General features: G+C 39.2%; 1 protein-coding gene across 3 annotated transcripts in view; it reads right to left on the reverse strand.

Annotated features, from left to right (window-relative positions):
• Nucleotides 1–24,905, reverse strand: part of LOC147215182 (calcium-activated potassium channel subunit alpha-1a-like) — an 88,309-nt gene that overhangs the window by 50,622 nt on the left and 12,782 nt on the right. The gene's annotated exons all lie outside the window — the stretch shown is intronic.

Genomic DNA, 24,905 nt, shown 5'->3' on the forward strand with positions numbered 1-24,905 from the left:
AAAACACTGAGGAGCTACATTTTAGTTACCCAGTGAAATCCTCCACTGCATTGCACTTAAGGAGCGCAATAAAAGGAACCTTCCCATTTCTGTATCTGACCTATTTGACAGGTAACCCAATATCATGAGAACACTTTAAACTCAATTCCCATAAATCATTTGCAATATTGAGCTCTTAAAGGATAATACCAATGAGGAGTCCATTATCAGTAATTAATGGGCGTTGCAGAGGCGGAGTTGTCCCCAAAGAGTCCTCAATTCCTAACAACTGAAAAAAAACATTATGTTTGTTAAAACTTCACATCATTGCAAAGTTTTTCTTCGGCAAAGCCATGTTTTCTGAGGTTGGAGTGAAACTTGGAATAAACACCACTAAACTTTAATGTCCAGTAAACTGGATGCTAAATAGAGGTTAAAAGTCACTCCAGCTTTGGTTTCTGTATGACTAACACTGTGTACTGACCGTACAAAGACATTAGATTATCATAAGCTGTTCAGTCATTTTCATCTGGAATGTCTGATTGTATTGGTCAAAAAGGGCAAGGACTAAATTAATTTAAGAAAAATGTTTTTCAAATTGTTTGTTGACAGAACAGACTAGTCGTCTCCTATTGAGGACTGATTAAGACAGGAAATATCACACTTGCAGATCCGGTAGTTGTAAGCAGTTCTGCATAATTATAATTATTCTGAAAGAAATTAGATTTGCAAAACTATTAGCGATCAGGGTGGAAAACGATTTCTTTCACGTAAGGGCACATATTTCACCTGTAACACATATTACACCTTCCTTTCATTTGAAGACGCTGTTGCCAGGTTGCATTTTGATTATGTTAAGATTAGACTAACTGTGCAAGCTGAAGTACTCAAATGAGAGGCAAACAGAGAGTGAAATAGTCTTTGCATGTCACTATGCATAATGTACTTCCTGCATGTTCCCTGAAACCAAATGTCCCCTGCTATGGACATGGGCCAAGTAAGTAACAGATATGAGAGCACAGTTTGTAGGTGACTGCCAAGCCGTGTAGATTTGGCCCCAGAGAGCGATTTTATGAAGATACAAAATACAGTAAATGTATGTTTTGACTATACCTCTGTTGCCATGCTGGCTGTAATTCTGCAAATGTGTTTAAATCACAACATCTCAACAATACTCATCAGCCAAATGAGAAACCATATAAACAGGAGAACCCGTTTGGGATTTATGAGGAGATTTTCCTCATGAAATGCGTTCAGGTATTGTAACGCTAAAGTGGATTTTGTGACAAACTGCACCATTTCAATGATACAACCACTTTGGGTGGTTAAAGCATTGTTGGAAAAGACTCAAATTCCTAAATAAGGTTAATATTGTGCGTAGATACTACAACCTCATCAGTTGTATCACAGCTGTTTTGAACCAAAGAAGAGCACTGAAGGTCTTTATAATGGAAAAACTATTCACTCTTCTTCTAACTGGATTGGGCTTCTGATTGGTTGAAGTTGCACGTGATAGACAAATAGTTTAACCATAAACTGCTGAGTATATTTTGATAGCACATCACTGGATGGTTCTATTTTAGAAATGTTTTGACATTACTGTGGCATAAAAATTGTATTTTGAAATATATGTTTCACCTAAATGAATAATACACCTTCCTGCAATATGAAAATGGCCAGTAGTCAGATTGGACTCAAACTGTTGAATTAAATTTAGACCACAGTAATTGTATTTGTGTTTGCAATAGCCGGTGGAAACGCAAATGGGAAGTGAAATGACGTCTTATGTTATACAATTGAATAATATATGTCCTATGTGTTCCCTGACAGATGATGTCCTCTGGCATGGAATTACGGGGCTAATCTGGTAAAAGGAATTGATTTTAAGGGACCAAAAACACAGAAAGTAGGGGCTTTGACTGTACCTCTTTTCCCATGGTTGTTAATACTCAGCCTGCACATTTTTTTTTCAGTATTGACCAGGCAGTATAATGTAACAATTTAGTAGCTATACAGACTTTTAGTGCTTGCTCTCAATTTGTACATGAAAAACATGGAAGAACAGAAATGCTGAAATATAGATTTGGTCCTGCCACACAAACAACACTAATTTCCTTTCGTTTTTTTTTAGAAACACTTAGAAACCTAAACGAAAACACACCAATTTATAACATTTAACCATTTCAATATTTAAAAATCCTCTGAATGAAAGAAACAAAATATTAACCCTTTGATGCATGACCCATGATATACTGAGTTAAAAAAATGTTAATAGCTGTCCACTGTAGTGACCGTCATGCATGAAGGGGTTAAGACATTTTAGAATGTGAAATACAATGACAGAGATAAACAGATTTTTAGATAAATACAAGCCTTATATAGCCAAGTATTTTCTTTGTCATTGATTTATAGCATACGCTAATGGTCTATTGTCAAAGTACTGACAATCATACAGTCTTGTAAGGAACAAAGAGAAACAGTGGTCTGACTCAAAATGATTCAGATGTATTGTATTTATGAGCATTTGCAAATGTCTAATGCTTATCAGTGTCCTTGGAAACTCTTGGAGAGACCTTGACAACCTTTTTTTTATAATTATTATGTAAGCCAAAAATGAATTAATAAGAGGAAAAAAATTGAGTCACAGTCTGGAACACCAATGTCACAAAGAGGTAGTTACAGTAAATCTGATAGTGTAAATAAATACACAAGAGCTTGGCTCATCATGTAAATTGGCAGCAGAAGAGTGGGTGAAGTGACAGTGACAATGGCTTCAGCTTTCAAGAACACAAACAAGAATGATACAGCAGCTGAAGACATGGTAGCAACAAACAGCAGGGCAGTATAATAATAAAACTGGAGCACTGGATTTATTTTGGCAGGGAGGGGCGGGTCGCTGACTAACCCAAGGCCCAGAGTGAAAGAGGAAGTTTGCTGCTCACAGGTTATTATCCATAAGATCCAGGGGTGACGCAGAATAAAGAAGGAGTTGTCAAGTGACAGCTTTGAACGGGATTGAGCTTCGATGAAGCTTAATCACCGCCACTGTCCTGCCGGCTGCAATAAATCAGGTTAATCTGTATAATACAAATGGGAAGCGAAAAAAATCAGCATGTCCGGGCACTCACGGTTCAGCAGGGTTCAAGGTGACCATTTTCTCTGGTTGGACAATCAGGAAAAACTGTTGTCACAGAGGATCATGTTTGAATAACTAGATATGAGAGTTAAAGATTATCAGGAATAGAGGAATGATAATGAAATCTGAATGATTCTTCTTCTTCTCCTTTCGGCTTTTCCCATCAGGGGTCGCCACAGCGAATCAACCGTCTCCATCTAACGTTATTCTCTGTATCCTCCTCTCACACCAACTACCTTCATATCCTCTCTCACTACATCCATAAATCTTCTCTTTGGTCTTCCTCAAGACCTCCTGCTTGGCAGCTCCAATTCCAGCATCCGTCTACCAATATATTCACTATCCCTCCTCTGTACATGACCAAACCATCTCAGTCTGGGCTCTCTGACCTTCTCTCCAAAACATCTAACATGTGCTGTTCCTCTGCTAGATTCATTCCTGATCCTATCCATCCTGGTCACTCCCAAGGAGAACCTTTGCATCTTTATCTCTGTGACCTCAAGCTCTGCCTCCAGTCTTTTTGCCATTGTAACTGTTTCTAGTCCATACAACATCGCTGGTCTCACCACTGTCTTGTACACCTTTCCTTTCATTCTGGCTGATTGTCTTCTATCCCATAATACCCCTGACACTTCTTTTCTCCATCCATTCCAACCTGCTTGAACCCGTCTCTTCATCTCTTTTCCACACTCTCCAATGCTCTGGACTGTTGACCCCAAGTACCTGAAATCCTCAACTTCTTGATTTCCCCTCCCTGTAGCCTCACCGTTCCACCCGGGTTCCTCTCATTCACACTCTGTCTTGCTACAACTAACCTTCATTCCTCTCCTTTCCAGATCATACCTCCACCTCTCTAGATTTTCCTCCACCTGTTCTCTGCTCTCACTACAGATCACAATGTCATCTGCAAACATCATGGTCCGTGGAGATTCCTGTCTAACCTCATCTGTCAGCCTGTCCATCACCACTGCAAACAAGAAGGGGTTCAGAGCTGATTCCGGATGGAGTCCAGCCTCCACCTTGAACTTCTCTGTTACCCCTATGACACACTTCACCACTGCACGAATAAATCTGAATAATCTAACTAAAGACAACTAAAAACAACTGATACGCAACACACCATGTGCATTTTTTGTCATCTTTGCCAGGCGTGTTGCAAAATACAAACATTCTATTTAGTGAGGCTGAAGTCACTAAGCGATAGCAGCAGTACAGTTTACTCTAGGGTCAATGTACCATTTACAATGTTTTGAAACATTTTAATATTTACATTTAATGCAATTCCAATTTGAATGAGCTCAAACCAGAGGAACTGAGATCAGAATTGTATATCAGCCAGTGGTAATATCCCATGTGCTAAAATACCAGGTTATCTGTGACCCAACTTGGCTAACATGAATTTCAAAATGACACAATGGCCATCCTGAACAAGAAACCAAATGGCATCCATAATGGATGAGCTCAGCCCAATTCATTTCCATGATGCGAAATTGTATTGTCAACCTGCAACCACTGATGGCTCTGTAATGACAAAAAGCGGCCGCATGCATTTTTAATCGACCCTTCCTCTTTGAAAGCCAGGAAATCTCTTAATGACTTTGAATATCCAAGTTTGGAAACTGGAAACGGTGGTGGTGCAGCTGTGAAATGCAAATGGCGCCAGCAGCAGAAAACACAGACTTGATCGAGGTGATATTACTTATGACTGGGCCTGCGGGCGAGGTGACAGCGTTCATCGTTCATTTCCCTTTTCGGATGATTTACGTCTCTGTTATTCCTTCCTCTAGCTATTTACAGGTACATCCGGTCCTCAGTAAAGGGTGTAGGCTGCTTTAACCAATACCAACATTTCCTTCCCTCATGTGAAGAGAAGAAATTCTGAATATTTTAACCCAAATGAATCCATGTGACCCCACAGACTGTGGATTAGTGAGCTCATTTTTCCCTGCAGTATTTTAGAAGCCGAGCGATACATATTGATTAGCTAACCGATGTAACTGTCACATATACATATCAAAATCACCTTACATGATGATCAATATAAACACTTTGTAGATCAGATATTCTTAAGTTTGATCACAAAGTTTTCAGGAAAAAAGACTGAGCCTGATTTTACCAGCCTGGATTGCATTCATAAAGCATTTGAAAAGCAGAATGACCCAGAAACCTTATTTTTCTTTTGCTCTGCCCTCACTATTGGATTGCCATTCATCCATGTGTTTCTATTAAGTTTGTTCTCTATATAAAACTAAACAACCCTTTCAATATGAGGCCTGACTTTTTTTAAAAAATATGTCATGTATGTGAAATATGTCATGGTCTTCTACTTGAAACCAGAATCTAATGTTCATAGATATATTGAACATGACTAAATTATTTGACCCCCAGGTTTGAACCCTGCAGGTTCCCTGAAAACACATTGCTGCTTTCCAAAATAAAATGACCTTAGAACGAGCCAGCCTGTCTGTCTGCCATGAAATACCCTTGTGAATAAAAAAAGAATATTGCTTAAAATGGTGTGCACAAAAATGTTCTAAGCACAAGAGGTGAGAAACTGAATAGCGAAATACCAGACTACCTTAAGAAATGTGACTTGCATAAATGTCTGTTTTTAATTTAATGCTTTTAACCATTTGTCAAGGATGTTTCTGTTTAAACAACATGTTGTCCTCCCCGAATAAGCAAAGTTCAAGCCTTGTCCAAGTCCATCCAGTTCACTGCATACAGTTTGTGTGGGTGTTGATGCTGAAAGGTTTTCAGGGGGCACCGAAATTGTTACACAATTTGTCATCCCATCTGTTCTCACTGAGTACAAAGAGTGTGTTGAGCATAAGATACCTCGACCCGTGTGATAAATGCATGGGATTAGGTTTCTTAGACACGCTTTATAAGTTGGACGGGGTCATTTCTATAAAGCAGCGACTCCTTCGCAACAGAGAGCATGTGGAACAGGGAATGTGTGACATGTGAGGCGACGTCTGCTCTAGAATCCCAAACTACTGTTGCCCCACTAACAGTTTAGGAAATGAATGTTGGCTGCTAAATCGCCACGAGGAACGATGCCCACTCAACTCATTATGACCTTGTGATCCTTTGAGGCTCTTAACAATCTATTTGGAGCACTCAGAGAACATTCTCCACACTCTACAATTAATGATAAAATAATAATCCTGATTATATTGCGAGAGCTAAAGTGATTGTTCTCAATCAGACCTATGAGTCTTTACTGACTAAGGAAGCAATTCTCTAATGGCACCTTAGTGTATCAACTCTGGGACCGTTCAAGGAAGGCAGCATGATTTTTAAAGCTCTGTGATGATATTTCTGCGAGGAAATCTTTCGCCGCCGTTGATTACTTTGCATCGTTCACAGCAAAACAGTTCAGTTGCAAGATTTACAGCACAAACATACAGGACTGTCTCAGAAAATTAGAATATTGTGATAAAGTTCTTTAGCTTCTGTAATGCAATTACAAAAACAAAAATGTCATACATTCTGGATTCATTATAAATCAACTGAAATATTGCAAGCCTTTTATTATTTTAATATTACTGATTATGGCTTACATCTTAAGAAAACTCAAAAATCCTATCTCAAAATATTAGAATATCATGAAAAAGTAATTTTTGTTTTTTTAATTGCATTACAAAAGATAAAGAACTTTATCACAATATTCTAATTTTCGGAGACAGTCCCGTACATGCATACATAAATGTGTGTGCGCTTCCATGCCTGTATGTGGAATATCCTAATAAAAATGTAAATTAACAAAATATCCCAACTACCGGTATTCATCATTATCCTAGGTATAAATCGAGTGTCTTTGTGTTGTGTATCTGTGTATCACATTAAGAAAAATACTGGTATATTCTTTTTTCCCATATTACCAAGGAAGAAAAAGAAAGTTAAGGCTGCAAGTACAGAACTACGGGAAAATTGTGAGTTGACACAAATTCATGTTGCTTCAAATCTCCAACACTTTCGTAACAATGTTATGACGTGAAAATATTTCTGTTTCAGTGTATTAGTGCACTTCACTCATATCTAAATATCTCATTCAAAAGAAATACAGGCAATTTGTCTTTGACGGATTGTTATGAGGAGGTTAACAATGGCAAAATATGCAAGTACAGTAAAGCCTTTGAGAAACACAGTTAAATAAAATAGATATTGGATCTTTAAGAGGCAGCTGTTTTCCTTTTCAGCTCAGACCTGCACACTCTTGCCGTGTCTGTGTGACCTGGGTGGCAGACAAATACACAACATGCATACTAATGGGGTCTTGGATGGTGCTCCTGAAGCTTGGCATACTCCCAAAGGATGAACTTAATATAACCTAACCAGCAGTGTTTCATAAACTGTCAACAACATCATCTGCCTGAATTAGAAGTCATGATTAACAGTCTAAATCAAAGAATGGATAAGGCATTGCTTTGTGTAGCTTGGGTGGACTTTGACTAATAATAGGTTGGACAAAAATAAATAAAAAGCGGATCATCATTTAAAATTTAGAATGCAATCGAACTTGTAATTAAATTGTAATCAATTCATTGTTGCTTTTTTTTTTTTTGCCTTGTCTAACTTGTCCGTTACAGAGTTTTAATAATTTGTCCTTGGACCATGCTACACATTTCATTCTTCCTTAGTACTTTGCTGAATAACTGTTGGTCGAAATACAGCAAAACAAACCAACCAATAGACCGGGGTCAAAACAACCTCTTGATGCTTGGCAGGTTCAGTCTGTCTTGGATAAAAAAACAAGTCAATATTACGTGCGAAAAAATGATAAGAGTGAATAAAACACAAAATTTGAAATATAACCAGAAACGGGGCACAGGATAGAAACCATAAATTGCCATATTTCAACATAACCATCGAGTCAAAACACAATGTGCCTGACTTACTGAAACATATGTTAACTATATGTAAAATTAAGAGCTTGCACCTACCAAATTAAAAGATCCATGAATTGTTTGAAAAATATCTCATCTACTTGTTATATCTGGATTCCCAGCTGATTTCCAATTTGATTTAGAGGTTTGTTTTTTGTTGCATCATTTGATTGCTATGTCAAGTGGCATACATGACATTTTGCTATTTAAATGTAACATCTGTCTGACATCTTTCGATTGGAATTGACAGCATGATGCTAAACTGACATCCGGTGCGGTTCCATTTGCAGACTATTATTAACACTCATGAAACACATGAAAACACTTCTACACGGCCAAAATATCAGGCAATTTATGAATATCTGAATTCCTTTCTCACTCACAGACTTGAAGGATGCAGCTTGTGAGTATAGTGGAACATGTATTTGCACAGTATGTTTCTTTCAGGCGTGAATAGAAACCAAATTGAAGGCGTATGTTTATAGTCTCACAAAGATGTAAATATAAAACTGTTTCCTAAAACATCAGCACAAAGAAAGTTATAAGTTGAGGAGTCCATTCTTGTATTTACAGCATATTCTGCTCCCTGTCAAACCAAAAAAAAGAAACTGCAATTCATGCTTTTGTCAGTTGTGAGTGTACTTGGTGTTGGCAGGTACAAATATTACATTCATGTTATTTAGTGAATAAAAGATGTGGCTCCATGCTAGACATTTTTTTGGTATTAAGTGTGAGAACCATGCAATGTTAACTTCTAATCAACTAAATAAATGACTTCAATCGCCATTACACATCATTGATTGTTTGAAGATAAAGTCAGAGAGGGCAGACTGAGATAGCTTGGATGTGCACAGAGACCGAAGAGATTTACGAATGACGTGAAAAAGGACTAAGTTAATTGGCGTGAGAGAAAAGGATGATGGGTTATATGGAGGCAAATGATTGGCTGTGGCGACCCCTAAATGGCACAGCTGAAAGGAAAAGAAGAAAAGGACAAATCATTAATTGTGGCGATCAATTCAAATCCAACTACATACAAATAGTTAGAGTCAATGGGAGATTAAACGTGGGTTGTCGGCGTTAATTTTTACAGTATTAGCCCGGAAAGCTTCGGTGACCATTCTGTTTGGAGATATACGAATGTGTCGGATCTAATAGAAATCTATAGCTTTTACCATGATATCATCTCAGGACGTTACTGCGGTTAAAGAAAATAGCCTCCTGCGTGCATTTTGGTCGCAGCCTCTATTGACTGACTGATTCATGACTGAGATGAGACTTGAAGGACACGGAGTTTGCAAGAAGTGGGATCAGGGAACCATTCCAGAGTCTTTCCTTTACCTTTTGAATTGGTTTATCGAGGACTAGACTCTGCAATAGCAGCAGAGTGACCGACAGACAGCGTGACAGCGTGGAAAAAGGTTTTTGTCACTGTGAGGGGGAGTAAGCCCAAGGATTATGAGCTCCTCAGTGGAGTTCAAAGTATGTTAAAACTCCAGGTAAAGTATTTAAACTTTTGCGGAGTGCCATTTGGGGAAGGAAATTGATGGAAATGTCCTCTAAAACCAATCTCAAACAAGATCAAACCACAGCACAAAAAAAAAATATATTACATAAAGGATACTAATGCAAACTCTAATCATCATCAAATTAAGCAATTGGTTAATTTACTCAAATTAACACAATTGCACCATGACTGGGTGTAACCTCGGGGGAAACAAATTAAGAAAGTAATTTTTTCAAGTCAGTTCACTGCAATACAAAACACAGCGTTTCACTCTTTAGCCCAGGAAAAACAGGGAGACTTGCGAAGCCAATCATGTGTTCAGGTGCTTGAAGCATCATAACAGAAAATATATACTATAGATAACCGAGTCACCGATATCTTAGCGGATTCCGCTCTCTTATTTTTATGTTTTGTCGGATGAAATATGGTTTAATTAAGTTTTCCAAGTTACACTTGATGTCCGCCTCTAAGTACGTAAAACAGGCTGGATTTTCCAAATTGAATCAGATACATAAAATGAATAAAGTAACAAACCTAATTATGATTCGTAAACATAAAATATTGTCCAATTATACTCATACAACTCAACTGATTAAAACCCCTTTAGCTAAAATTGAAAAGTGGGGCTGCTTACTAGATGCCAATGAATAAATGGCTAAACAGGCCTTTTGTAGTTATTTCTCATTTATTGCTCAAATGTATTTTCATCGTGGATATGACTGCCAACCAGATCCCTGATGCGAATGATCACTGATGTCATTAACAACTGTGAAATTACATCTTCATAGAAATGACAATATTGCTACAAAACATCCCCCTGAATAAATCACAGTCTATTAGAATTTTTTTTTCTAATTAACAAGTATTTTTGACAAAACTACAAATGGACCATTTGGGGATGTTTTTATAGCCAGGAATTTGCCATGACAGTGGTTGAGGCTTGTGATGAGAGTTTTAAGCGTTTTAAGTGTATGTTAAATTATCTATTTATGTTAGCTATAGAGGAAATCCCTGTGTGCAATCTCAGATATCAGCTTCATCTTCTTTTTTGAAAGTTGACTGCAATTTGTGGATTCCTGTTTGATGTTAGTCCTAAGAAAATCAAAGTTAAAATAAAAGAAGCAACAGTACTGGGGATTTTGCTGCAGGCTGTTGACGCTTCAAATACAAGCACAGCGAAGGATTCTATCTTTGAATTTAGCCCAATGAAACAGCAACAAAGAGCAGGCTGAGGAGAAAAGGGAATATTTAGAAGAATAGCCAGTTGCTTGGGAGAAGAAAATAATGAAAAAAAAATCACATTGGGGGTTTCTGGATCAATAAGGGCTTTGGTGGAGAGGCATGTAGCTTCTACCTCACCATTTGGGGTCATCAGCATCAGCAGTTCGAGGCATATTAAGCACATTGCCAGTAAATAAATCTCTACAGGCTCTGCCACTCAGGTCACAGTGAGAGAAAGAGGACCAAATCAAGGGAAAATGCGTTTTGTTAACCTGTGGATGTTTGACCTTTTATCCAAGTAACGACTACACTGTTAATCTCAGTTTCAATTTTGCCCATTATAAGCAAGTTAAGTTAAGAACAAGTGAGTTTTCTGCGTTGACAGGAAAAAAAAAAAAAAAAACATGAAAACTTGTGCCTCGTGGGTTCAGGACATAAATGTATTCACAGAACTTTGCAGAACAAGATGTAAGACATGGGTCTCACTAACATCATCTTGTGAACGTGTTATTAAATGACTTGGCCACTATGTCAAACTGCTGTCTAAGACCGGCGCTCTTCTTGATTGCCTGAATCACATTAATGGAATTGATAGTTTACTTGAAGCTGTGACTTCTAGATCAGCGTCTTGTTGCATACACAAGTCTGAGTTCCATTAAAAGGTTGTAATAGCGCTCCGCTGTTAAAGAGTTGATTATCATTGCCGTCAACTGCAGTATGTAAACAACATCTTCAGTTTATACAAGACTCTCACAACTCCAAGTACATTCTTTGCAAGTAAAAGCACAAGACAATCAGTATCCGTGACCTTAAAACTAACCCCATGGGGGCTAAATACCCGGGAGTTCCCTTCTTCTACTCAGGACTGAAGAAGCTCCTTGAAGGGGGGTGAAATACTCTCAAACATCAAATACACTCAAACTAAAACAAATTGCCAAGGCTTTAGTCGAAGTGCTTAGAAATCTGTCTGTGAACATCAGGCTGTGTTGCAGACGTTCGATTTTTTCAGCGGTAGCGGTCCGTTTCCATGTTAGCTGTTCCCAGCTGGGGAATAAAATACATGAAATGCCATTTAATGGGTGCAATGTTTCTAATCTCACCTGTAAATCAATGAATCAATGAAATTAACCAAGCAACAAACTTTAAGCGTTCTTGTTGCTCATTCTTTTTCCATCTCCGCTTGGAAGCTGACAATGTCCCAGGCACTGTTGCAAAGAATCTATGTATTACAGCAATTTGCAAAGGGACGGAGGGCAGAAAATATAACGTCAGCAAGAGACAACCACATCGTACATGAGGGACTTAGACACAGCAAGCATGGAAAATCCAAAGTCCTAGGAGTCCACGTTGCCAGACAAAATGCATTTCCGTCTCTTCAGGGGTGGGTATGCATCAGTGGCCATGTATTGGATGCTTGAACGCCTGTCAACATACTTGAGGCACTAACTTCTCTCCACTGTAATGCTTTGCTGGCATGTTGTTCGTCATTAAAAAATTCCATCTTCAAATTATAAATCTCTTCAACTAGATTATAAACTTGTTCCAAGGATTTTATGTTTTTAAAGATTAAATGATAAGAGTAGGGAAATGTTAATGAGAAATGGGAACGCTTCATCTTGATAAGAAGGTTCACATTATGTGCACCCAATTTAGAAATTACAACATGTAATATGTAATGTTAAGTTTGATTGTATAAAGCAAACCTCTGAATCTATGGGATTCAAGTATAATTTTGCCCTGGGTTGTAGTCCCCTCCCCTCTATTTCTAAGACCAGACCGATCAAAAGTACAGCTATGCCAGGTGAGTATTTCTCCCCTTAAGAATAACGTGTCCCCTTAAAAAAACTCATTGCACGGTCGTGCACTGAAGTGAATTGTGTGTCGAGTACCACTACGGAAAATGGCTGTTGTTGTTAGCAATAAGCAGTGTGCTCCTGAGGTTTGTGGTTCGCCAGGGGAAGAGTCCACAGGGTCTGTACAGTCACTCGCATTTCCTGAATAACTCCAAACCTAATATCCGTACTGCACAGCAGTGTGTGCATCAGAACACACAGCAGAGTGACAAACGCAAACAGATTTAACAAGGGAAATGGGAATAATACAGTACATGCAATATAGAAAGCTGTGTTTTATATATATATAAAATATCCTGCCTGCTGTGCATCACATACAGCACACTGTGCATTTATTAAAAACTATATTTCTTTGTAAGCGTTAATGGCAGGTGGCTGCAATCAGGTTGCAGTTCTAGCCATGCATGTGAAATAAGTGGAGCCACTTCGGCGACTCTCGGATTACCAGCGCTGATATGACCGCATCGAAACCCCGTTTGAAACTGGAGGTGAGCGACCTTTTCTGTTCAGATTAAACATTTACGATGGCAACTCAAAGATTGTTTTACAAATTAGGACAGGTCCCTGTGGTGTGGGTTTGTTGCCTGAGCAATTGTCACGTTTGAGAATTGAAAAAAGCCTTTAACCAATTATCAGTAATCCTTTATCGGGGAGGAGAGGAATATACAAAATAAAATATATAATACCGATACATACGGGAAAAGAGTCATCCTTCAATTATTAAATAGATGAAAAACATCAAATATACCCCCATCACGATGAGAAGAAGTTTAATTTGACTTGAAGATAAGGGCTTAGTGCATTTAAATCCTTAAAATAAATTAAATCTGATGCAGTGGCACTGATTAGTCCTCCTTTTTTTTTCTTCAAAATCGGCTACATTTTATGGATATTTATATTTAGATTGACAACATTTTTTATTATTGAAATCCCACAGTGTGATAGCATAGCTGGATAGTATCTATATGGATACATGTAGACTATAGCTGAGCAGTTTGTCTTATTTTTATAAAGATCTATGGCGGAGTTGTTACTGGGAAATATCTGGTTATCAATGGATAATGGGTTTGCTGCTGCAGAACTGGGCTGAAAGGAAGACTTTTATAACAGAAAGTACACGTTAATCCTACAAATTCAAGGTTATTTGTAAAAGAATATCAAATAGCTCACCGCTGCGAGCTCCAATTATGAACACTTTATGAAAATAAACTCCCTCTCAATCTACTAATACTTATATGTATATTAAATTAAAATTGTATTAAATAATCTTTGAAACCTGAGTATAATGAAGTGTAATATACAGTTAGGCCCAGAAATATTTGGACAGTGACACAAGTTTTGTTATTTTAGCTGTTTACATATTCAGGATAAAATTATTTAATCAATGCAGGCTTAAAGTGCAGACTTTCTGATGCAATTTGAGAGTATTGACATCCAAATAGAAGCAAGGGTTTAGGAATTACAGCTCTTTAATACAGAGCCGCCTTGTTTTTTCAGGGACCAAAAGTAATTGGACGATTGCTGCAAAAAAAAATAACAGGCTGCGTGGGCTCTTCCCTCGGTAACCTGTCAACAATTAAGCAGTGAAAAGGTCTGGAGTCGATTCCAGGTGTGGTGTTTGTATTTGTTACTGTGAACACACAACATGCAGTCAAAGGAGCTCTCAGTGGAGAGGAAACAGACCATCCTGAGGCTGGAAAACAAGAAGAAATCCATCAGAGAGATAGCAGAAATGTTAGGAGTGGCCATATCAACAGTTTGGTACATTCTGAGAAAAAAAATGCGCACTTGTGAGCTTAGGAACTCAAAAAGGCCTGGATGTCCACAGGCGACAACAGTGGTGGATGATCGCGGAATCCTTTCCACGGTGAAGAAAAACCCCTTCACTCAAGTGAAGAACACTCTCCAGGAAGTCAGTGTATCAGTATCTAAGAGGAGATTTCATGAGAGTAAATACACAGGATTCACCACAAGGTGCAAACCATTTATCAGCCTCAAAAATAGAAAGGCCAGGATTGACTTTGCCAAAAAAAAAAAAAAAAAAAAAAAAACAACTGAACAAGCCAGACCAGTTTTGGAAAAGCATTCTTTGGACAGAAGATCAACCTGTACCAGAATGATGGGAAGAAGAGAGTTTAGAGAAGAATTGGAAGAGCTCTTGTAAAACATGATGGAGGCAGTGTGTGACGGCACGGGCATGCATGGCTTCCAGTGGCACTGAATCCCTTGTGTTTATTGATGTGACAAAAGACAGAAGCAGCCGGATGAATTCTGAAGTGTATCGAGATATACTTTCTGCAACGATTTAGCCAAATGCAGCAAAGTTGATTGGAATGCGATTCACAGCACAGACGGACAATGATCCAGAAAATACTGCAAAAGCAACCCAGGAGTTTTTTAAAGCAAAGAAGTAGAATATTCTGCAACGACCGAGTCAATCGCCAGAGCTCAACCCCAAGGAGCATGCCTTTTATTTGCTCAAGACAAAACTCAAGGCAGGAAGACCCACAAACAAGCAACAACTGAGGACGGCTGCAGTAAAGACTTGGCAAAGCATCACAAAAAAGGAAACCCGGCGTTTGGTGACGTCCATGGGTTCAAGACTTCAGGCAGTCATTGCTTGCAAATGTTTCTCAACAAAATATTGAAAAGTAACATTTTACTTCAGGTTATGTTATTTATCCGATTACTTTTGAGCCCCTGAAATGAGGAGCGATTGTATAACAATAGCTGCAATTCCTACGTGTTTAATCATTTTTCCTCAACCCCTTGAATTAAACCTTAAAGTCTGTACTTCAAGTCCATTGTAGTTGTTTCATTTCAAATCCAATGTGATGGCATGCAGAGCCCAAATATTGAAGATTGCGTCATTGTCCGAATATTTCTGGGCCTAACTGTAGCTATAGATCTCATGTTGTATATTTTTCAATTCATGTCTACATGTTCTAATAACATTCTGTAGTGCTAAGAATTCAATTAATGGCTTGAATGGACTGTGTGAAATATTATTGTAAAAGGTGTCATTAAACAGTCCGTTTCCTTATGTAAATGTGTGACGCTGACCCTGTCTCTTGCTTTTGCCCATCGTTTTCAGATACTTCTCATAAAGAGGATAATTTCGGTTCATCCTGCAAAAGACAAGATTGAAATGTCACAGTCCATCTACATTTGTGCGTCGCGACCATCTAAAGCAGATGCCGTCTAGCATCGGTATACCCTGAGAGCAGACTGTTTACATGAGGTTAACCCTGGCTCAGTTCAGCACCGTGGCTCTCAGCTCTGTCCGAGAGAAGGGGCAGCTCACGGTAAATAATCCCTCGCTTTATTTTCCAGTGGAAACCCAGCAGCCGAGGTCGCTCCACCCAGCAGGCATCGCTAGAAGCGCCCGGTGGCCTTGCAGCTGTGGCTGCATGGGTTGCAGGGAGTTATTCTGTTTATAGCACGGCGTCGTCACAGTAGTGTCCAGCAGTGTGTTTAGTGTCTATGCTACTGGAAGAAACTATAACTGTACTGATTATTTTCTGAGATGCAATTCAAGTTTATCATCAAGTTATCAGGAGTAATAGTAAAGGGAAAATTAACTTTGTAAATTTAAAAACAAAAGATACAGTTTCCCCAGTGAGGGGGATTTAACTTCTGAAAAAAACACACTTTGCAAATTACATGCTTTTTTTTAAGTTATAGAAACTAAAATGATTTGGGGAAGTTGGCCACTGTGATGAGCTTGTTTGTGTCAAAGATATATCATCAGAAATCAATGACTATGAGTCCTGTTAATCCTAATAAGACCTGTCTCTCTGTTAATTGATTTTGACCAAGGAAAGGAACCATCTTCTGCCCGGTCTCTTGGAAGTAAACGCTGTAGCGCACAGGTAAGGCTGCGGTCAATGATGTTTCATCTGACTGAGCATTCAGTGTTCAAACAGCAGCGCACGGAGCCGGCTAAAGCCTGCAGGATGACACACAGCCAAGCAAATAAACAAGAAAAGCAAGCAAGACAAACTGATACTAAGCACTGATGAAATGCACAGACTGGTTACGGCTGTTCATATAAAATAAAAATATTAAATATTTGGGGAGGGAGATTGAGATGCACTTTGAAAATATGTAAAAAGTCATGAGGGTTAAAGTACCTAGAAACTGAACCCGGCGTTAAAGCCCTGGCAGCTCTTCACAAGTACACAGTAGTGTCTCATGTTGTATTTACATCACTGTAACTACCAGCAGCTTGAAACCTGACCTCCAATTTGTTTTGACACAGGTCAGTGTATGGCTACTGATCTTATGAACACTGACAATGTTCCCGCTGAGCTGTGAAAACAATGCGGCTATCTTTGAACATTCAGGGTCAAGCATCATGCAGCGCTTACTTGGGACTTTTTTTTTTTTTTTTTTATCAATATAATGTTGGCGCCATTGGATCGACCCTAAAATCTTTTCTCATTAGAAGTTCTCTTAAAATACTTAAATTGTTTTCCCGTTTATTAAGAACCGCTGTAAACCAATGCCGCATGGAACTTCAAATCCTACATTGGCTTAGCCCTGATTTAAGCCTTACTGGATGCGGCCCAAGCGCTCTCACGGCGAGGTGTAAAGAGCTTAGGGCGGGAGACGGTGGATGTCGTCCCCCCACCCCACAGCCTCTTACTGTCTGACTCAGTTGAAATATTACGCCACGATTCATTAAGACCAAGCAGAGTGGAACAAATAACAAATGACCAATATTTAAATAAAACAATAATAAGTCAAAGTGTGTCACTTCTCCTATGTATAGGACTTGATTGGAGTGCAAGCCATGACTCACCTCTATGGCAGCACCGCTTCAGAGAGGAGGGGTTTTTTTCTTTGTTTTGTTTTGTTTTGTTTTGTTTTTTTACTGAGAAAGAAACCCCGCACAATGGGACTGGAAATTCCTCACACGTGTTAAAATGCAAATCACGATCTGTATCTGGAAATGCTGGACATACTGTAACAGTAGCAGCCCCGTGTATTTTTGAGGGTCGAGGGGATGCAGGATGCCTGGGGAGTGAGCTCAGCGGCAGGAAGGTCTGCAGAGGCATGTTGTTGAGAATAACTACCGGTGATTAATGAACAAGATGGAATGTAAATTCTAGAGTCAGACATAATTTGATTGCAATTATTCACTTAAACCAAGAGATAAATGTTCAGAGCTTTTGTGTGACTGGTTTACACAAATGTCCATTATCCTCCAAATATTCATCTTCTTCCAGTGTGATGTGAATTAATGAAACTGGACTTGCCAATGGTGATGGAGCCAGACACAAAACACGCCAGGTGTCTGGTTCCAAAATAGTTTTTTTTTCCAAATGAGAGGAAGTTGATGACCGCAATAAAATTCAAACGCCGATACAGCTGCGAGTGCCATGATTTTTTCAATTAATTCCGAAGCGGCTGCATTTGAGATAGCAATTCCTTATCATTAACTACTGCTAGGTAGATTATCCAAGGAAAAGCATATTACTCGAAACACATTTGTTCTGTGATGTTGTCTAATAATGATACTTCTCCTATGACACGCCATCACTTATTCATGCTAAACTGTGATCATCACATCTGCCATCCGAACATGTTTACATGTAGTAGTTTGGTTATATCAGCATGAAGACATTGAGTTTTAAATCAGTCCTCCTGATGTTCAATTAAAAAGATATTTACTCTGCCAGAAAAAGAAAAAATGAGAAAGAAATTCTAATGGGGGACCGATCACACAACAGGGTCGATCTGGGCAACTGAAAACAAGACAGACTCATCAGCCACGCTGGCAACTCAGTGAGATGCGCAGCATCTATCGGGTTAACCAGAGGTCAGAGGGATAAATCATTAATAGTCCCTCACAAGCTGAAAAACAGCAAAATAAAAATTGGAGTTTATAATTTGTCAACTGCAGTTGTCTCATTAGGGATTAGCGAAACAAAAAACCCTCTGTAAATCATTAAGGCTTGTATCTCCCATACTGCATGCTAACGTTAAGTTTTATTACACTAAAAGTATCAGTGTGTACAATGTTGACTGACAGTTAATTGTAAAGGTAAGAGCTCACCCGGGAAATCCTTTGCAAAGCTCTTGTATTGGCTGCCTATGGGGATAAAAAAGTTCTAAGCTATTCAGTCTCCTCCAGAGGATCCCTCTAAATCCTTCACACTGCTCTTTGAGGTTATTTGTATTACTGCTTGGTGTGCCGAACAACCATGGGTGCTGTTAAATAGATATTCACCCCAGTATTTATTCATTTACGCTCATCCTGCACGTGGTGCGAGACGCGGCACACACCCTGGATTCACACATCTGGGCAAGTTACGGTCTCTGATCGACCTAAAATGTTTTTTGGACTGCGGGAGGAAACTGGAGGAAACCAATGCATGCAAACTCCACACTGTGTCTCCGTGCTGGAAACACTTAAATGATAGTTTAAGTGTTTCATGCAATTTCGGAAGCAGTGATCGAATGGCCGTTAAGCCAATTCTCTTGAAACAGTTGATTGAAACTCACTCGGGCTATGTATGTAGGCCTGCAAATTTTTGTGCCCAGTGTTTGTGATCCTGTGACTTGACTGTACTACACTGCTCAAAAAAATAAAGGGAACACTTAAAAAACACATCCTAGATCTAAATGAATGAAATATTCTTATGAAATACTTTGCTCTTTACACAGTTGAATGTGCTGACAACAAAATCACACAAAAATGATCAATGGAAATCAATTGTATCAACCCATGGAGGTCTGGATTAGGAATCACACTCAAAATTAAAGTGTAAAAACAAACTCCAGGCTGATCCAACTTTGATGTAATGTCCTTAAAACAAGTCAAAATGAATCTGTGTTGCTTCCTGAGTGGACACTATGATTTCGCAGAAGTGTGATTGACTTGGAGTTACATTGTGTTGTTCAAGTGTTCCCTTTATTCTTTTGAGCAGTATATTTAGTTCCAGGTCCATTGGAAGGGATCGCCGTTTCCTTGCTCCTGCCCACACCTTTTCTCTGACCTCAAACTCACCCATTGGTGCCTCAACCTGCTGCTGTGAGCTTGCATAATTTAAATCGTACTCCATTCATAAATGTAAAATCCAAAATTAAGTTTTGGCAGTTTCCCCGTCAGGGGAGTACTAAAATATTATATTATAATGGTACCAAGTAATGAATAATGTGGTTTCATTTCTTTTTTAAGGGGGGAGACAAGTAACTTTCCATTTGCTAGCAGCGAATGCTAAAATCCAGTAATTCACAGGGATCTCATTTGTTTTGCAAGTTTTTACTCAAAAGTATAAGAATTGGATGAAGTTTCCGCATACTTTTGGCAGTTTGAACATTAAAGCAATATCTTTTTAATAATTTGTAATAATAATAATATAATTTGTGGAGGTGGGGAGAGATATTTTAAGGCTTAATTACAGGCGGATATGACTGAAGATGTTGTTTATTTAAAGGTACAGAGGTACAGAGAAGGAACGGAATAACTTTTGTCTCACACGGCATTGTTTCCTTCTGGAGGCTCTTGACAAAATGACAAACATTCCTGACAGCTGCTGTCACCCAAAAATAGTGTCAGACTTGAGGCAAACAGAAAGCTGAATGACGCTACCACGCTGTTCACTCCGTCGCAGTGAAAGTCACACACGATCTCGACGGCACCAGAGCCCACAGGTGGCAAACAGCTTCTGTCTCTGCCACAAGGCCACGAGCGCTATGGAGCCGTATCTGTTACACACAGAGCGAACGTTCAAATCTGAAGCCAAGAATCAACTGGGTATGTCGAGAAAGGGGGCGCGCGCCATAAAAAATTCCATTCGGGCGCTTTCATCACGAGTCCAACGCAAGATGAAAATGTGTGTGGAAATAAAGGGATGCTATTTGCCATCATTTAAAATATTTGCAGTCCCATCACTTTGGCCCTTTTAACATTTCTGCTGCTTCCAGGAGGAGGAAGCGGGTCACCGGAATGACATTTGCTCTTTCTACCCCCCCGTCTCTCTTTTTTTTCCACTCTCATCAGAGAAAAAGCTTTCCTGTGCACTCGATGCTCGTCATGCCACTAAGCGGAGGAGAGGCTTTTGTCCGCCTGATGAAAATACCCTTCGGCCCACCTATAATTTCATTCAGACCTGCTGTCTCCCCTTGACGCTACCTGCATCAAGACAACACCCTCAGCCCGTCATTCAACAGAGCGATCTTGATATGTTAACCCCAGAGAGTTGAGACATGACGCACTAAATCTGCAGAGAGCATTTTGTACGCTATTAAGTGTAGCTCTGAGGTTTGGGTTAACCCTAACACAGCACCTGCAGCTGGACCAGGGGTGGGGAATTATTTTGGGCAGGGGGCCACATTGTGTATTTAATTTGTATGCACGGGCCAACTAGGTATTATGTAAATTGAAGAAAATGAAAATTGCAATTTAAATATTTAAATTTAAGGGGATTTTATTTCAACTTTAAAACTATTTAAGATCATATAAATGTACCGACATTATTCTGCATGGAATCATCCGTACAAAATTAAACAACAGGAAAATATAAGGAGTTTCTAAATTCAATATTGATTGAAAATACTTGTTAAAATATTCAAGGAAAATAGTTTGGCGGGCCAGATAAAAAAGCAAAAAAAAGCAAAAAAGGCAATAAAGTGCCCAGGTATAAGCTAGACTAAACACCAAAATATTTATTAATCTAACCAAATGTAGAAGCCCAAACTCTCGCTGCCAGCATGCCAAAGCATCCGTGGGAACCACACTGAACCCTCAGTCTTGCAAGATGTAATCCAGTTTCAAGGGCAGTGGAAGCACAAGATTTTGAAAAAAGACATTTGAAATACATTTTTGGGGCTTTTTTTCTGATTGATTTCAATCAACTGGTGTTTCTGATTACTTGCATTCAATTGTGCTAAAGCTAGTAAGATAGTTGCTCCCGTTATAAAAAAAAATGCAATTAACCTTATCAGATCACCTCTATATCATATTTATATTTATGTTAACATAAAAGAGCTAGGTAATAGTCAAGATAAGTCTGATACACCCTTATTAGTCTGGTGATTGGGGAATTTACATGTATAATTTGTCTGATGGACAATAAAGTTGTTTCCGATGATACTTTACAGGAAAGCATTTAAAATCATTAGGTCCCAGTAAATCACTGATTTTCCAGACATTAGTGCAAGTTTTGGCTCAACAAATGGTTAAAGTTTACCACTACACACTCAGAGAGAATGGATTGTGAGACTATTTCATTGAGTGTATTCAACCTGTGACTGCACTTGAGGCAAGGTGGTAAAGACCAAAAATTGAATTATAGCAAAGGACAATGCCCTGCTTCCATGAATAGAAACTTTCTCTTGCCAGAGTAACAGCTTTGTGCCATCCCAGCCACTAGAGCTACATTACTATACTCACAGAAGCTAAATGTCAGTCAGCAGGGTCCTATCCTTTAAAAGAAAATCACAATTTCCTTCACAGTTCTCAAACCTGGCTCCACTCTAACACATTTCCCATCCTGCAATTACTTGCAGATCGTCATCGCAGTGGAAGAGTGACTCAACAGGAAATAGAAAAATAACATATTAGTGGAGCAATTGAGTTTCTTTCATACGGCAACAAAGATGCAGCCACTTTCTTTAGTTGACTGTTTTAATGGGAGTAAACAGGACCGTGATGATATTTTTGGTGAGGGGGTGGGTGGTTGTCCTACATCAAACAATGCGAGGGGATGTAATAATGCATAAACTGACAGACGGGATCCTTCTGTGTCCCTAACCAGGGAGCGGCTTTGCATGTAGTCCATTGCTGACCTGAAACTAGACAGTAAACAAAAAGCCTTTACCTTTAGAATTTTGTGGATTTCGTTTTCTGAGACCAGGACCGATGCACTAGTCTGCGGCAAATATACCTTTGTAGACTGAAGGATCTCTGCAAAGGATTGAAGGATTCTCCTTCAAAAATAAAATGGCCCTGAAGGTGATGTTTGATCCTTTTCAATCCGTTGAGATGTAAGCCCAGCCGGGCAAATGAACATTGGGCCTGTGGTCATTCCACAGGCCAGTTGGCGATTGTTTATCCCTCCGCATTCACCAGAAGAGGCGAACACTTAAGGTGAACCTGAAACGGGGTGCACAGGGCAATATGGAAGATCTGTTGAAAAATACATCACACTAAGATGGTTGAGACAAACTGAATCATAAAACTCCAGCTTTCAAAATACAAATCAATTTTATCTTTATCGATTGATCCTCGGTGAAAAGCCTCCATAATGGTAAGGTTAGATCGATAACCTCCCTCAGTGGCGTTGAATGTCGAATTGTGTTTACAGATGCAAAAGATCTCCGAAAGTTGATAGCTTAAAGGTAAGATCGGATCTGCCGATCACATGGCGGGTCTCGGAGGCCATGTGATTCCAAGTTTGGCCTCCTGCTGCAAAATTTGGTGGGGGTAAGTATTTATAATACGCTTCATTTTATTGTGTACAGACAATCAAGTTACTTAGCTCTCTTGTTTTTGTATCATCGGTAGCTTATAGGTCTGTTTTTGTTTCTCTTTTCCTTTCATGTTGTTGTACGCGACGCTTTCGACTATAAACAATCGAGCGGGCAGAGACATCGGAGAACGTCCTTCAGAGATCCATATTTCTAATATGGATTAAAAATACTGCAGTCTTATGCATAATCCATCTCATTGGTCTTAAATGTTCAAGATTTATTCTCCCCTTTCACTTGCACTGCAGCTCATCTAATAATTCAAACAGATCTAATTGGTAAATTTAATGAAGTGATATGCATTTCACTGGAATTCAAATGTGTAGATGAGCTCGCGTTTCTCCTGCTTCCTGTCCAAGGAAAACTACAGATCCATCCTCGACAAGGCTTTTTTTAACAAGGACTCCGAGTTCAAATAAAGCATCAATTACGCCGCTTGAAAAAAATAGAATTATTCAGATTTGAAAAAAAAAAAAGTCACTGAAGGTGTAGGAAAGCAGAATCCTCCTCCACAGGCCGATACCGTGAATGCATGAAAGGACACGCACGCACAAACACTCCCGGTCTTTCATTTGAGCCGGCCCAATGCTCTTACTCTGCTCTAAAATTCTCTCTCAAACTGCCAGGAAATAAGCTTTAATGTGCCCCTTAACAGGCTGACATAGAGAACACGCATCTGCTGTGTTTAGGTAAGCTGCGGTTGCTATGGTTACAGACGAGCACCGACAACAGCAGTGTGTCAAGCCATCATTGAGACAGAGCACTTCAGCTGCACACACAAATATGTTTGAGTAGAGCGTTGGTGGTTCAAAGTGGAAAAAACAAGGAAACACAAAATAGCAGCAGACTGACGTTGCTCCTCCTGTTAGTAATGCATTGCTGTCGCCGCTAACTGTCACTGGTAACCGTGTTCAGCGAGGACTAATGAATTATGCCTGGGGGGGAAACCTGGATTCAGCCTGAGTCATCAGTGTTGCACAAGACACTTGGAAGGAGATGGAAAATTCGTGCCACATTGAATCAAAACTTGAGGGTGGACTTGAATCCTGGTACAAAGCACCTTATTGTGGAGCTTCAAGGCTTCACACGTCAGATGTTAAATGCTAAAAAAAAAAAAAAAAAAGATCCCATTGTTTCAGGCATAGCTTTTACAGTGCTGCAAGAAAAAAAAATGTCAGTATGTATATACATATGAAATGTTGATATGTATATACAAATAATATGAATATTTTATATTTCACAATATGAGAAACTGTTGACTCTTTCCTATCTTACTATACAGTGAATACACATTTTCAGCCATAGATTCCCTTTCAGACCAGGCGTAATAAAGGAGTAAGTCTCAGACGGGAACGTTTTACAACCAGATGTTCAATGAAAATGACAAATGTAGAAACTGCCTTCGAGTAAAATATTATTCAGAACAATGAGGATGAAGCTATAGCAGAGAAAAGCGTTGTTTAATTCAGCAAGGACTCTCACAATTAGTTTTCACCACCAGTGAAAGAGATGGTGTTCATAACAAGCCGCGACTAAAAAAAAAAAAAAAAAACCTTAGGCGCTCTCATCTTTCCGGCGCCGTCGGTAGCGCATGTTGATTTTTTCGTCAAGCTATGAGACTGAGTATAGGCTTCTCAGGATTCAAGATTAAAATCCACCACACGCTGAGCCAATGACAGCCCCTGCACCGCATCATTTAAGGGGTGGGTGAGAGTGGGATCAAGCCCCAAGCACTGCAGCAAACCTTGGCATGGCACTTTCACTCATTACATCAGTCCTCAGCCCTTCTCTTCTGTTGCCAAGCACTTATGGCAATATCATCAAGCAGTCTTGCTGAG

This window comes from Fistularia commersonii, chromosome 32, assembly GCF_037954325.1.
Source record: "Fistularia commersonii isolate RoL2024-O1a breed Wild chromosome 32, RoL_Fcom_v1.0, whole genome shotgun sequence".
Lineage (NCBI taxonomy): Eukaryota > Metazoa > Chordata > Actinopteri > Syngnathiformes > Fistulariidae > Fistularia > Fistularia commersonii.